This window comes from Ochotona curzoniae, unplaced genomic scaffold (assembly GCF_017591425.1).
Source record: "Ochotona curzoniae isolate NIBS_2020 unplaced genomic scaffold, NIBS_Ocur_1.0 contig_2754, whole genome shotgun sequence".
In the NCBI taxonomy this organism is placed as follows: Eukaryota; Metazoa; Chordata; class Mammalia; order Lagomorpha; family Ochotonidae; genus Ochotona; species Ochotona curzoniae.
This window is the reverse complement of record NW_024465582.1, coordinates 17,641,402-17,655,198: the sequence shown is the minus strand read 5'-3', so window position 1 is coordinate 17,655,198 and position 13,797 is coordinate 17,641,402. Positions and strand designations below refer to the sequence as shown.

Here is a 13,797-nt window from a genome sequence, read left to right as displayed (position 1 = left end):
GACAGAGAAAAACCTCATGTGATAAAAAGCTAAGATGAGGAATGGGGGTTAAGAATTTTAAACATGGGTTGTCTGCTAGATACATTTTTTTTTCTTCTCTAGATCAGCTCTGCTGAGAAGGCCCAGAGTCCGTACAGCAGGCAGTAGTGGCTTTCCACCTTAGTCACATGGCGGGAGGTATGCTATCACCCACCTCCTCAGAGGCAGAATTCACTGTTCTGCTTGGGTGGAGAACACACATGAACATGGGCAGAAGAGAAAGGGCATGTGTCAAAGAGGATGATGGGGACATCATTTAAGACTTCCACATGGACTAGGAAGACCAGTACTTCCTGACAGGGAAGCTGGTGACAGTTCATAATAAACAACTCTTTTTGAAGGCAATTAACAGTGGCTGACGAGACTGCCTCAGAAGGAAGCAGCTCTGCATCAGGGCCACCTTAAACTAGAGGTTGGGGGCTGGTATCACAATGTAGTAGGCTAAGCTTCCATTGGTGGCACTGGCATCCCATGTGGGCAGTGGTTTGTGTCTGGCTGCTCCACATTGGATCCAGCTGCCTGCTTCTGGTCTGAGAAAGCAGCAGAGGATGGCCCAAGTCCTTGGGACCCTGCACCTACTGGGGAGACCTGGAAGACGCTCCTGACTCCTGGGCTTTGGATCAGCTCAACTCTGGCCATTGCAGCTATCTGGGGAGTGGACCAGTGGATAGAAGATGCTGTTCTCTGTCTCTCAGTCTCTAACTCTGCCTTTCAAGTAAAATAATAATAACAACAACAATAATAATAATAATAATATTATCTTTCTTTTTTTAAGGAGAAGTCAGTTGGCCATCAATTAAATATGTTAGTATACTAAGGAACTTCCTGAACAGGATAGGAGATTAAACTTAATTCAGTGTCTCTGACCTTGACCTACAGTAATACATTTTTCATATCATCCAACATGCCTATACATTTAAATATGAATGTATGAGGGACTCTTCAATAAGTCCATGAATTTCAAACCTTGTTGCATTAAAAATAAACTTATCTTTTACTCCATTTTCCATGAGCTTTCTGAAGTGTCTTCTACATTTCTTACTTATGTTTGAAAACAAAACTGAAAAAGCCTCAAGGAAAATATGATTATCCTTATGTGTTTGTTTTGTTCTTTCCTGTCTCCCTTTTTCATTTATTTTCTTTTCCTGTTTTTAAAAATAAAGTCCTGTAAATTAATATCACCACTCACTGAAGTGTGGCCACAAATTTAATACACGCTGGACTAGACATTTCTCTCCCAGAACATCTTAGATGGTATTTCCAACTCAAATTCCAAGAACAGAGAAAACAGCTTCCAGTGGGAAGAATTATTACTTGTGTTAAATAAATCTCCAGAAAGTAGCAAATGAAGTCTGTCAAACTCCAAAGATGCTCTGGACACACCACACTCCAGAGAAATGTTCTGCCACATTTTTGAGTGAGCTACATGTTGACATGCATTGGACACTGCGGCCCAGTAAACACTGCACTCTCTCTCTCACACACATGCACTTACAAACTGAAACACAAGTTTCATCGATGATTTTTGTTTTAACTAGGTGACACTTTCTGGTAGTGTCTATTTTCTTTTACCTCATTGCACAAAACAAACAAAAAAAACCAACTAATGTCCAGCTAATGTCACTATTTTGTAAGAAGTCATCATTCATAGCTTGAGAACCCCTGTTCTAGAAAGTTGGAGCTGAGTAGATAAGTAAAGTTCAAGTATATGACAGTAAGTAGGAATTTGAGTTAAAAGTAGCTAAATCCTGATAAAAATATTTTTGAGAGTAGAATTTATTGGTGTATAAAACTGTCCTTTAGGGAATACAGAAGACCATATGGGATGGCCTTGATAGTAGAGGCCACTCTACTGGCCACAGAGGAAATAGACCAAAAGCCCAATTACAGCACAACCTAATAAAAGGGTGCTTCAAAAAGTTCACGGAAACGACGAAGTTAGAATGTGTTTTGGTGCAAAAATACAAAATCCATGCATTGTTTTTTCATGCTAGACAATCTTGGTGAACCTTTTGAAGTCTTCTATGAATGAATTTCCAGGACTTTTTCTGTACCAAAATAAACATATCCTTGAATTCCATTTTCCTATGAACTTTCTGGAGTCCCGCATGTGTATGGCCTGTTTCATCAGCACTGAGCCCTTCACTGCACAGCTTCATGTTTCCTGGAGGACCTTGGGTTATTTGACAGCTCATTTACTAATGATTTTCTCCCATGTTATTCCTTCTAAGTATCATTTCAGAAGCAGAATAAGATTCCCCTCTACTTTATCATCTCATGCCTTGAACTTGACTATTTTTTAAAGATTCATATTTTTTTTATTGTAAATTCAGATACTCAGAGAGGAAGAGAGACAGCAAGGAAAATCTTCCATCTACGATTCACTCATCAAATGACTACAACGGCCAGACCTGTGCCGTTCCAAAGCCAGGAGTCAGGAGCCTCTCCCAGGTCCCCTATGCAGGTGCAGGGTCCCAGGGCTTTAGGCCATCCTCAACCGCCCTCCCCCCAGCCACAAGCAGGGAGCTGGATGGGAAGTGAGACCACTGGGATTAGAACCGACACCCAGATGGGATCTCAGCACATGCAAGGTGAGGATTTCAGCCACTAGGCCAACTAGGGTCACTGGGCCCTTGACTCTATTCTTACACTAATTATATTACTTCTTCATGTGATACTATAGTTCTACCTTCTGTATTAGGCTGTGAGGTTATTAAGCAAGGTGACTTTGTCTTATCCTTTCTATTCTTGGAGTGTCTGTATGATCTTTCACAAATGCAAATACTACCAGTCTCTTTCAGACTTCAAACTTTCCATAACTACCTATTCCTTTCAGGATAAATACAAGTTCCATTATGATGCCATTCTTGCTTGCCACTGCTCACTACACAGAGCTCCAGGCTTTGTAAGTAATTCCAGGAACATTTTCTCCTTTTCTCCAAGCCCTTGCTTAAGTGGTTTCCCGTCTCCTAAGCCTTTCATGTTACTATCTCCCTGCTCTTTTGCCTGGATATCTAATGTGTCCTTCACAGCTCCAGTAAGAAGTTTTTGTAGTCACCTTCACAACTGGGTCGGATGGCAGGCCTGTGTGACTCTGGGCCCCGAGTCCTTGTCCCTGCCTGTGACAATCCCACTCCTGTACTATGGACACCTGCACTCCTCAACAGACCATTCCAGAGCAGGGGCTACAGCTCATTCACCCCTAAACCTCTTACACAACTTCTACACATGGAAGATTCTCAACACACACGTTTGGATGACTTTGTGCTCCCAGTAGGTATCCAATTTAAAAAAATGGTTGCATTGAACTAAGTATCTTCAGAATTTAACCTTAGGAATAACATTGTCCCAAATCCAAACAATTTCAGCCATCTACCAGTGTAAAATCTTAGGGGGATACACATGCACTCAACATTTTACTGTCTATGGCTGCCTTTTTATTGTGAAGATGTATCAACATTGAGATATTTAAGTTAGCAAAGCACATGCTCGTTAGCATCTGGTCCTTTGAAACAGCCTGTCACCCACTGATCTACCTTTAACCTTGCAAATGCTGCTCTGACAGGCTGGGTGAACCTATAAATCCCTTTTCAGAATAATACTGTAAATGCATGAAATAAATCCACAGGAACAAAAAAGAAACTGATTGAAGACAATGGCCACAATCAAAGAACTCATGATGTGGCAATTTACATGCTTCTATATTGATACAATAAATTATGAAACCCAGCAATAAATTTAATACCTATAATAATTTCATAGTAGTAATAAACCTAAATGGCTATTTTAACATATGCACAACAATTATAAAACAGTAAGGAAATACTTGTGATTTGAATGCTAACAAAATCACCAGAATTGTGACACCTAATTTCCATGGGATTTGCTGTTTATATTCATTTTTTAGGTGAATGTTAAATTTCAGTAGGTGAAACTAAGACAGTATTTGCTCCTAACCAAAGTCTAGGTACCCCCGAATTCACTCCTGGAAGCCCTGGGGGATCTATGGACTGCAGCTTCAGCACCCTGCAAAGAGAAGAGACACAAACCCCAAGATGAGGCAGGACAAACAGGACAGCACTAAGAAAGAACCACACACTCTGAGGACCTGCTCTGTCAATTTTAAGGCTGGTCTTATTCGGGATTTGTTTCACAAGAAAATGAATTGGAAGAAAAAGCTCCAAACCACTAAATAGTAGTGTGTTTTTCTAAATGTGTATTATTTGACCTTCAGTTTTAAGCCTCTCTATGTACAAACTGCTTTAACCCAACCAAATGACAAACACATGAGCAGAAAGGGGTGATGATAAACTCGGCTGGCAATCTGTCCAGGCCAGGTGACAGGAAAGTACGATTTTTCATTTACAGGTTTCAAATGGCTCCCAAAGCTGTTACACAAGATTTCAATTTACGTCAACTCCCATCAGTCTGACCAGGAATTACATTAGGAGTACTCATGGTGGGAGGGCCTGTAGCTTTAAGGAATCAATGTGTAGAACTGTAGGTCAGACTCCTGCAGAAAACCCCGTGGACAGCCCTTCCAGCTGAGCCTGAGGGCCGTCCCAACAGTGACAAACATCTCTGGGAACAGGAACTGGTTGGGAAGGGGCACCTGATACTTTCAAGTTCAAGACTAAAGGAAAACAAATTCTTCATGAAGCACTCACTACTCATTAATATGAAATCCCAGCTGACCTCCAAGCAAGCCCCTTCGTGCTTAGTTCTAATTCTGACTGCTGGTGATATAGAAAGCTCATACTTAAATAGCACAGCTTCTAGAAGATTTTCCTGAAAAGAAAGTTGGAATTGCTTTTCCCATTCTCCCCCAAATGAACTCATTGCATAAAAACAACTCTTTAAATATTTTCAATTCTAATTTTTGGTAGCTAGAAAACTCATGGCACACTACCTTGCCCTTAAATCTTACAGACATTTGCTTCATTATTACTATGCACTCTAGCAAAATGCGATGGAAAGGGTGGCAATTGACTTACTTATGCAGATTTCTGGAATATGGATTTGCATTCTACTAGGAAATAAAAGTATAGTACGAACTTTGAAGTTAGAGAAATCTGGATGTTATGGAAGCTTTACCATGTCCCCTTTAGGGTGAGAAAACAAGAGCCATCAGTCACCTGCTGGGGAGAAGTGTGCAGCAGTGGAGGCTGCGAGGTTGTGTTTGTGGAGACACGTGTTAGGTTCCCTGGTTTTTCTCTCTAGAGGGAAGGGAGAATGCTGGTTACTTTTGAGGTCTCTGCCATTACTTCTAAGGGACTCACTGAGCCACTGTAGCTAACACATTTTAAATGATCTGCTTCAAGACAAAGAGCACCCAGTAAAGCAGTACAATTCCATGTGGCCCAGCGCAAGAGAATCAACACAAATGACCCTGCAGGAGCCTTGCTGCCAAGTGCCAGCAGGTCTTATTCACCATCACAGCTCTTCAGATGTAGCCGGTCCTACCATTCACAGCTCACAGCTGAGAGTGAGGCTGACAGACTAAGCCCCTCATTCAAGCTTCTACTTGATGGTTGGACTTTTCTAAATTCAGTCCTATGATTTTCTGTGTCCAAGTGTTCACCAGCACCGAGTGAACAAGTGAGCTGTCTAGTCCTAGTGCTAGGTGCTGTATTGTACAAAGGGGAACATGTCCTACCTCCCTGTTGCATGAATAAGATAGATCGGGGCAAGTAATAAACAAGTATTTTGGGTACTGCAAGTGAGTGGTGCAGGTACACATAAGCTAGTCTGTAAGTGGAGGGAGGCAGTTAGGCAAGGCTTCCAGGAAGCCGTGGAGAAGACCAGAAGGATGAGTAGTCAGAATAAGCAAAGTGGGGACAGGTTGTCCAGCCCTGCAGGGTGAGCTGCTGTTTGGGATGACTGTATTCCACATTACAATACCTGGTTTGAGTCCCAGCTACCCTGCTTTGGATTTGGCTTTCCGCTAACGTGCCTCTCTGGAGGCAGCAGTTGATGGCTCAAGTACTTGGGGTCCCTGCCACCCATGTGACACACCTAGATGGAATTACTGGTTCCTGGAGCTTCAGCCTGGTCCAACCCCAACCGTCTGAGGCATTTGGGGAGTGAATAGAGGATGGAAGATCCATCTCTCTCTGCCTTTCAAACAAAATGAACAAATTAAAAAACAAAACAAAACAAAACAAAAATTTTTCCCCCCAAAAAACCCAGCTAAGACAATAGTTTTCCTGACAGAGAAAACACAGACTTACAACCAGGTGTTATGATTCAAACAGGATTTGAATCAAACTGATGAAGATGTTTTAATATCAAAGTCTCATGTTAAAAGCCAATGGATTTATGCTAATGGCTGGCCAGTGAAGGGCAGAGTCTATGCGACATTCCGTGTCTGAAGGTAGAGTCGTGGGGACGTGACTGGCTTGGGTGTGGTTGCAGTGGTGGAGTACCCTGTTCATAACATGGTGGCTTATAGCAGAAACACACATGCCCAAAGGAGGAGGGTGCTTCCTGGCTCACCAAGTAAGTGTGCCTCTGCCAGTCTCTGACCTCCCCAGGTGCCTGACACATGGGACTTTCTGAGCTTGGATTGTGAACCTTTAAGACTGAAGGCGAGGAAAAAAATCTCTATCCTTCCTATGGAGCTCCTTTCAAGATTTTAAGAAGTTAACATCCTAGGAAAGAACACAGCCACCAGAGAGGAAAAGAAAGACACATTGTTAAGGCCACTAAATACTTACTGTGCATCAGGCACTGCTTAAACTCCCCCGTGCCTTACCCCAGTTGCGCAGTGAGATAAGTACTCTCTTGTTCTACTATCTAAGACAGATAGGTTAAACCATCCACCTAAGATCACACAATTGAAAAGGGGTAGGGACAAAGCTTTATCTGGGGAGTTGATCTTAGAGCCTGAGTATTAAGCCACCAGTCCACATTGCCCCACCTGTGTTGAACTGATCATCAGAGCCCAGGAGTTTTTGGTGTTTTACACAGTTTAGCCTTATTCACACGTGAGAAAACCAAGACTTGGAATCCAATGACTTTGTCAAGCTGGCCCAAAACACTCACATCTGAGTCCTCGTGTGGACCAACTTAAACCTCTGCGATGACACCATGGATCAGGGTGTCAGTTTCCATTATGAATGCAAAACTTCTTTAACTTTAACTTTGACCTCAGCTGTGCATCAAATCACATCATTCCTGAGATTCTTAGGGAAAATCCAGTCTTCTCAGCTTCTAGTTCAAATCCCAGACTCCAGCCTAATTTCAATAACAGCCCTTACAGGGACCCTTCCTGTGATGAAACTAAGGAAGATGCTCATTATTTGAGATTAAGGAAGCATTTATGATGGGATGGAAAGACATGTGACCTTTGACCAAGAAAACATCAGTTTGTGAAGAGTAATTTTTAAATACCACCCAGGTAGCAGGATTGTGATGCTCTCAAACAAAACCAGTGTGCCTCAGGCACGGCAGCAGTTAGCCCAGAAGCAACTTTGTGTAAGGCTGGGACTACAAGTCTGTAAGGAACCAGGAAATTATTTAGGCAGAAAAGTGTGAAAAAAGGAGACCAGAGAAAGCCTTACCCCTTTTCACTAACTATATAACTGACTTGTGCAGAGCCTGAGAGGACAACAGTTCTTAACCTGTCTCCCTAAAAAAGAATATTTTGAAATATCACATGCATTTACATTAAACCAGTGGTGGACTTTTAAAAAGTATTATTCATCTACTTAGTTTTATTTATTTGAAAGGGAGAGAGACACAAGGATAGACAGAGGATATCTTCCACCTACAGATGCATTCACCAAATGCCTACAACAGCCGTGTACAGGCCAGACCGAAGCCAGGAAATCAGAACTCAACTCGGGCATCCCATGTGGGCAACAGGGACCTGAGTGCTTGAGCCATCACCTGCTGCCTCCTAGGTTGAGAACTACCAGGAAGCCGGAAATGGAAGAAGAGCTGGGACTTGAACCCTGGCACTCTGCTATGGAATGCAGGAGTCCCAAGTGGTGCTTTTACCACTGTGCCTAATGCCCACCTCCAGTAGGAGACTTTCAATCTGCTCTTACAGCAGCTAACAGTGACTGACAAAATGCTAACCAGTCACATGATGGCTGCAGAAAAACTGTGGTGTACGTTGCTTGAAAACTAGCTTTTCCCTGTGAGAAGCTCAACGAGAACAACAAAGAGGCAGAAAGGCACCCCAGCTGAAAGACCAGTAACGATAGGATGAGACACATTTCCCAGGCCTTCTGTTTTCACTGCCATCATATATGTAGCTTTTTATTTTTTTAACAAAAATATTATTATGAGAGGGGAACTCACCCCGGGGAAATTCTTCAGCAGCAGGAGTAAAGTTTCTCAGATATTTATAACCCAAAAATGTCAAAACATAGGTAGCTATATTTATGCTTGGTTCTTATTTTAAGGAACACTGAGTATTGATACCCACAAAGTAAACTTGAACATTGCTTAAGAGGTAGTCTCCTTTTCCTCAAATGCATGGCTTTTTTGATTTAGAAAAACAGGTGAATGCATTTTTAAAAATTGCAAAATATGCTATAGCATAAAGATTAACTGGGAATTTGCCTCTTCAATTTTTTTTCTATACTGCTCAAATATTTAAAAGCTACTTGTATCAAAGAAGTGAATGGAGAATGCCAAGTTTAGGGTAGATCACACAACTGCCATGGAAAAGCTTTCATCCTGAGGCCATCAGAGAGCATCCTTTCCAGGCACTCGCACCAGAGCTGGTCTCCTTCAGGTGGATTAGGGACAAACACACGCTTTGTCCCTAGCACTCAAGCAATAGTCATGGATACACAACACCAGCAAACAGGGGCCAGTGTTGCGGTACAGTTGGTTAAGATGCTGCCTGCAGTACTGACATCTCCTGTGAGCAGCAGCTTACGTTCCAGCTGCTTTGTTTCAGAACTAGTTCCCTAGGAAAGCAGTGGAAGATGATCCAAGTCTTGCCGCACATGTAGGAGACTGTTACAATTCCTGGCTCTGGAGTTTGGCCTCGCTTAGCTGTGGCCATTGCAGCCATTTGTGGGAGAGAACCAGCATATGGGACATCTCTTACTCTCACTATCTGTAACTCTGACTTTAAAATAAGATAAATAAATCTTTTAAAGAATATAATAAAAAGAAAAAAGTTAGCAAATATTCATAAATAGCATTCCTGTATTCTGGTCTATTATAATTTCTTGGGTCAATCTGTTATTAAAGTATCTCCTACCAAAGTCTTTGATGCCATCATCCCCACGGATGGGGAGCAGGTGCTGTGTAAGGGCCTATGTGTCAACAGCAGGACCAGAGCCTACGTTTCCAGTGACCACCTAGACAAGGACTGCACATGGAGAGCTAGAACTTAGAGGATAACCTCTCAGATAAATCGATTTCTGCCATTTCCTAGCCAGGGGACAACAAAGATGTGCTTGTTGCTAGTAAAGAGGAAATCCTGGCTCACATGGGGATGGTCAGTGTGTTTCTGTACACAGGAGGTTCCTGGGAAAATAGACAACATTAAACATTAAATGGATTTATCTAAGGAAAAAGAATAACTGTAAAAACCAAAAAGCCTTTCATACTGTCTTAATCTATTGAAGCTTTTATAATAAAATAGAACTTCAGTCCTTTCTCTGTGTAGGCTTTATATCTATGAACTGCAATGAATTTGGATCAAAATATTTAAAAACAAAATTGTATATTGAGCACGTACAGAGATCTTTCTTATCGTTATTCCCTGAACAATACAATATGAGGAAATAATTACATAGCTCTTATCTTAGGTTATATTGGTGATCTAGAGATGACCTGATGTGCACAGGAAGATGTGCAGAGCTGGCAGGCAAACACTGTGTTATGTTGTATAAGACACTTGATCAGCCCAGTCTTCTGGATCCAATCAGAGCCATGTCCTGAAACCAATGGACACTAGAGAGTGTGCCATAAACTGGACAACTTCTATAAACAGCAGGAATTTACTTCTCCTAGTTCTGGTATCTGAGAACTCATAGATCAAGGCACTAAAAGATTCAGTGTTTGGTGAGGGCTCACTTCCTAGCAACATTTTTCTGGATCCTTCTATGTCAGAAGGTATGAGGGACTTCTCTTGGACCTTTTTTTTTTTAAAAAAAAATAAAAGTTCTTTGATCTCAATCAGGAAGGCTTTACCCCCATGACCCAGTTACTTCCCCAAAGCCCTACCTCCTAATATCATCACTTCAAGGTTAGGATCTCTGCAGATGAACCTGGCTGGGTGGGGTGGAAGCGGGGAGACTAACTTACAGCCCACAGTGGGCACATTAATTGTGGTTTTCTGATTTATAGCCAGGAAGGCTCTCTCCAAACAGCTATCTCAGACGCTCACCTGTAAGTGGGTAGGCCCCGAGGTGTTTGTCACTGGCTTCTTTAAGCCCCATGAGGGCATAGCCAGCAGTGTGAGGAAGCTGGACCTCCAGAGGAACCTCAGACAATAGGAGAGAACAGAAGCCAGTGTATAAATGTGTCCTCTCTCTTTACGGATGAATAAGATAGAGACATTCTCTAGGCTTTGGAGAGCCGACAGTGAAGCAAGGCCACGGGGAGCCTGCCCAGTGACTGTAGTAACACACCCTTACGTTGTACCCCCTTCCCTGTGTCACTTTCCTCAAGCTTTCATTGCTACTTCCAAATAAATTACTGGCAACCAAGTCTTTGTTCAAGGTTATACTCTGGAATCAATCCCAAATCATGAGAGGCATTGAAGTTAAGAGAGAAGTGACCTGTGCAGGGTCACACAGCTGGCAAGCAGGAAGGGCAGTGCCTCTCCTGGTTCTCTGCATTTGAATCTTTCATCAAAGTGCCACCCACCTTTTACAAAATAGCAGACACACAGCAAGCTTAAAAAACATGCATCTGAGCACAAAACTAAAAATAACACACTTTCTGGAGGTTGCAGACATGATCTGCTGGTATGTTCAGGCCTGGCATGATGGACCAGTGACTAAATCCTCACCTTGCACATACCCATGTCCCATTTGGGCACCAGATTGTGTCCTGGCAGCCCTACGTCCCATCCAGCTCCCTGCTTGTGGCCTGAGAGAGCAGTCAAGAACAGCCTGAAGCCTAGGAACCCTGCACCTGGCGTGGGAGACCCGGAAGAAGGTCCTGGCTTTGGATCAGCTCAGCTCCACCCATAGCGGCCTCTTGGGGTGTGAACCAATGGACCGATGATCTTTCTTACTGAATCTCTTTCTCTGTAAATCTGCCTTTCTGTAAAAATGAATAAGTCTTTTAAAAATCTTCCTATTTTTATAAATCTCCAAGTCTTCAGTTTTGATCTGCTGGGGTTTCATTTACTTGTGTTAAGTCAGTTATAATTATTTTGTCCCAGGTTTTACAGCAGAGAAAGCTTAAGTGTTAAAAGGCAGCTTTGCACACTGGGCTGGGTTTGGAGATATGATTAGAGTTCTCTCTATTTAAGAAGTATTCCAATATGATCCAGCAATAGCACCAATCCAATATGATCCAGCAATAGCAATATATCTAAAACACCTGTTTCATGACAAACCAACATGCACCCCTATGTTCATAGCAGCACAATCAGTAATTGCAAAAACATGGAAGCACCCTTCTTCATCAGCAGATGAATGGATAAGAAAGATATGGCTCATCTACTCCATGGAATACTACTCAGCTATTAAAAAAAAAATGCAGTTCTTTGTGGCTAAATGGGCCCAACTGGAAACTATAATGCTAAAGGAAATGAGCAAATCCCAAAAGGTTAGATACCACATGTTTGCCTTAATTTAATCTGTAATATTTTTTTGAACCTGTATTTAATACTGTCTAACCCATATGTTTTGAAAAATTGAACTTGCATTATTTTTAACATATTGTTTACTCAATACTATGTCAATTAATTCCATAACATTGTATATTGTTGCTGATGTTATGTTGGGGCTTTTAATTGATCAGGATTTTACTCTGTTAGCTCTACCTTCAGACCAGAGAAGGTCTCCCCAAGAAGCCATCGAACTTATCTGGACAATAAGATGCTGGACTCTATGCTGGGTATATGCTTGCAATGAAGGAATCGCAACTGAACTCGAACTGTGGTTACGCAACAAGATGGAGGAATTCACTATGGTGGGAGGGTTATGGAAGGGGTCAGGGGAATCCCAGTACCTATAAAACTGTATCACATAATACAATGTTATTAACAAAAAAAAGAAGTATTCCAGGTTTTGCCTACCAAGTCTATCAACAGCAGGATTGAGACTGTCCTCAAACAGGAGCTTCTGGGGCTCTGTGGTGGATATATGCATAAACACACATACATGACACACATGTAAAATGTACTTATTTTAAATTTTCCTATGATCTGTTCCTACCCATCTAGTAACTTATACAATTTTCCATTGAGAGTCCAACCCTCCTAAATCTGCAATCTATCAACTCCCAGGCCCACCACTGTTCATTCCAGAGCTTACAATGGGACAAATAACTGAACACACACACACACAGTGAATTTTTCTCAACACAGCCACAGTGATTGGCTTCAACAAAGGAAAGGGACTTAACCACTATCAGTTAGAGTGGCCACAAAGGCCCTCATGGGCTTATGGGAAAACAGCTGTTTTCTTTCCAGGAAGGAGCTAATTCACTGGACTGCAAACCTTGAGTGGCTCTTTTGCCACCCTACAGGAAAAGCCTGCCTGACAATGAGGGCAACCAAGCAGAAAGGTGGATGGGAACACGGCTGAGGTGACAAGTCGTCTTTCCTAAATTTCAATTTGCCGCGAGACTTTACAGCCATGGGATTGAATACACACCTGTCTCATCCTGCCCTTTCAGGCTCCTGCAGCTGAAGGAGACTGACCTGACACAAGCTCTGCACTCCAGCAACCAGTGACCCTGTTACAGACCCAGCCGACTGCTTCCCCACAGAAACTAACGTGTTTGCCACTACTAAGCAAAAGGCTAGGAAGTCACAGAGCAGCGGCAGAGCTCATCAAAACTTGGCAGAATCCTTTTGTCCCAGCTTCAGAGAGCCTTCGGAATGAGGAGCTGCACCGGGCTCTTTGTGAAGCCGCGAGGCAATAGGCCTCCAACAGGCCCCATCATCTTTAATTCAGAGACGCCAGCTCCATGAGCACCGCTCCCAGACAAACTCATCAACCAGTGCATCAGTCTTAAATCGAGCTGCAGCCAGAGTTCAGGACAGTCCTTCGACTGAGTATTCCTTCTGTTCACCTATGCTTGTTTGCTTCCTCTATTTTTTTCTTTTGAGTAAACTTACATAGCAGCACTAAGATGCATTGTAAGCTCTATAGGAAGTTCTCATCACTCGTCTCCCTTGGGACAAGCTGAAGACCAAATACTAGATAGGCTGACACACACAAAAAGCTGAGAGCAAATTAAGATGTATGTCCTAGGGTAACAGGGATTTGAAGGAAACCATGGAATATAAAGAAGCCCCCCCCATTCCAAAGGCAAAAAAAATCATCAATTATTTATTTCAAATATAAATGAATCAATGTTTCAAGGCCAAGGTGACCAATTTCAAGTGTGAAAAGAGGGCTGGCTTGTTGGTAACGGGGGGTCAGGGGTTCACAGGCCTGAAAAAGTCTGACTGGAAGCAAAATGGGAAACATATAGGTAAGAGGGCATAGAGACCTCCACTGAAACGTGTGGGGCGCTGGCACCTCAGAGCTCGTGTGTGCTCTAAGACCCAGAAGGATTCCCCCTTGGGCTTACAGCATCCTCAGAACACCTGAGGTCTACACA

General features: G+C 42.5%; 1 protein-coding gene across 1 annotated transcript in view; it reads right to left on the bottom strand.

Annotated features, from left to right (window-relative positions):
- The window catches only part of EGFLAM (EGF like, fibronectin type III and laminin G domains), a 106,090-nt gene that overhangs the window by 80,544 nt on the left and 11,749 nt on the right, over window positions 1-13,797 (bottom strand). The gene's annotated exons all lie outside the window — the stretch shown is intronic.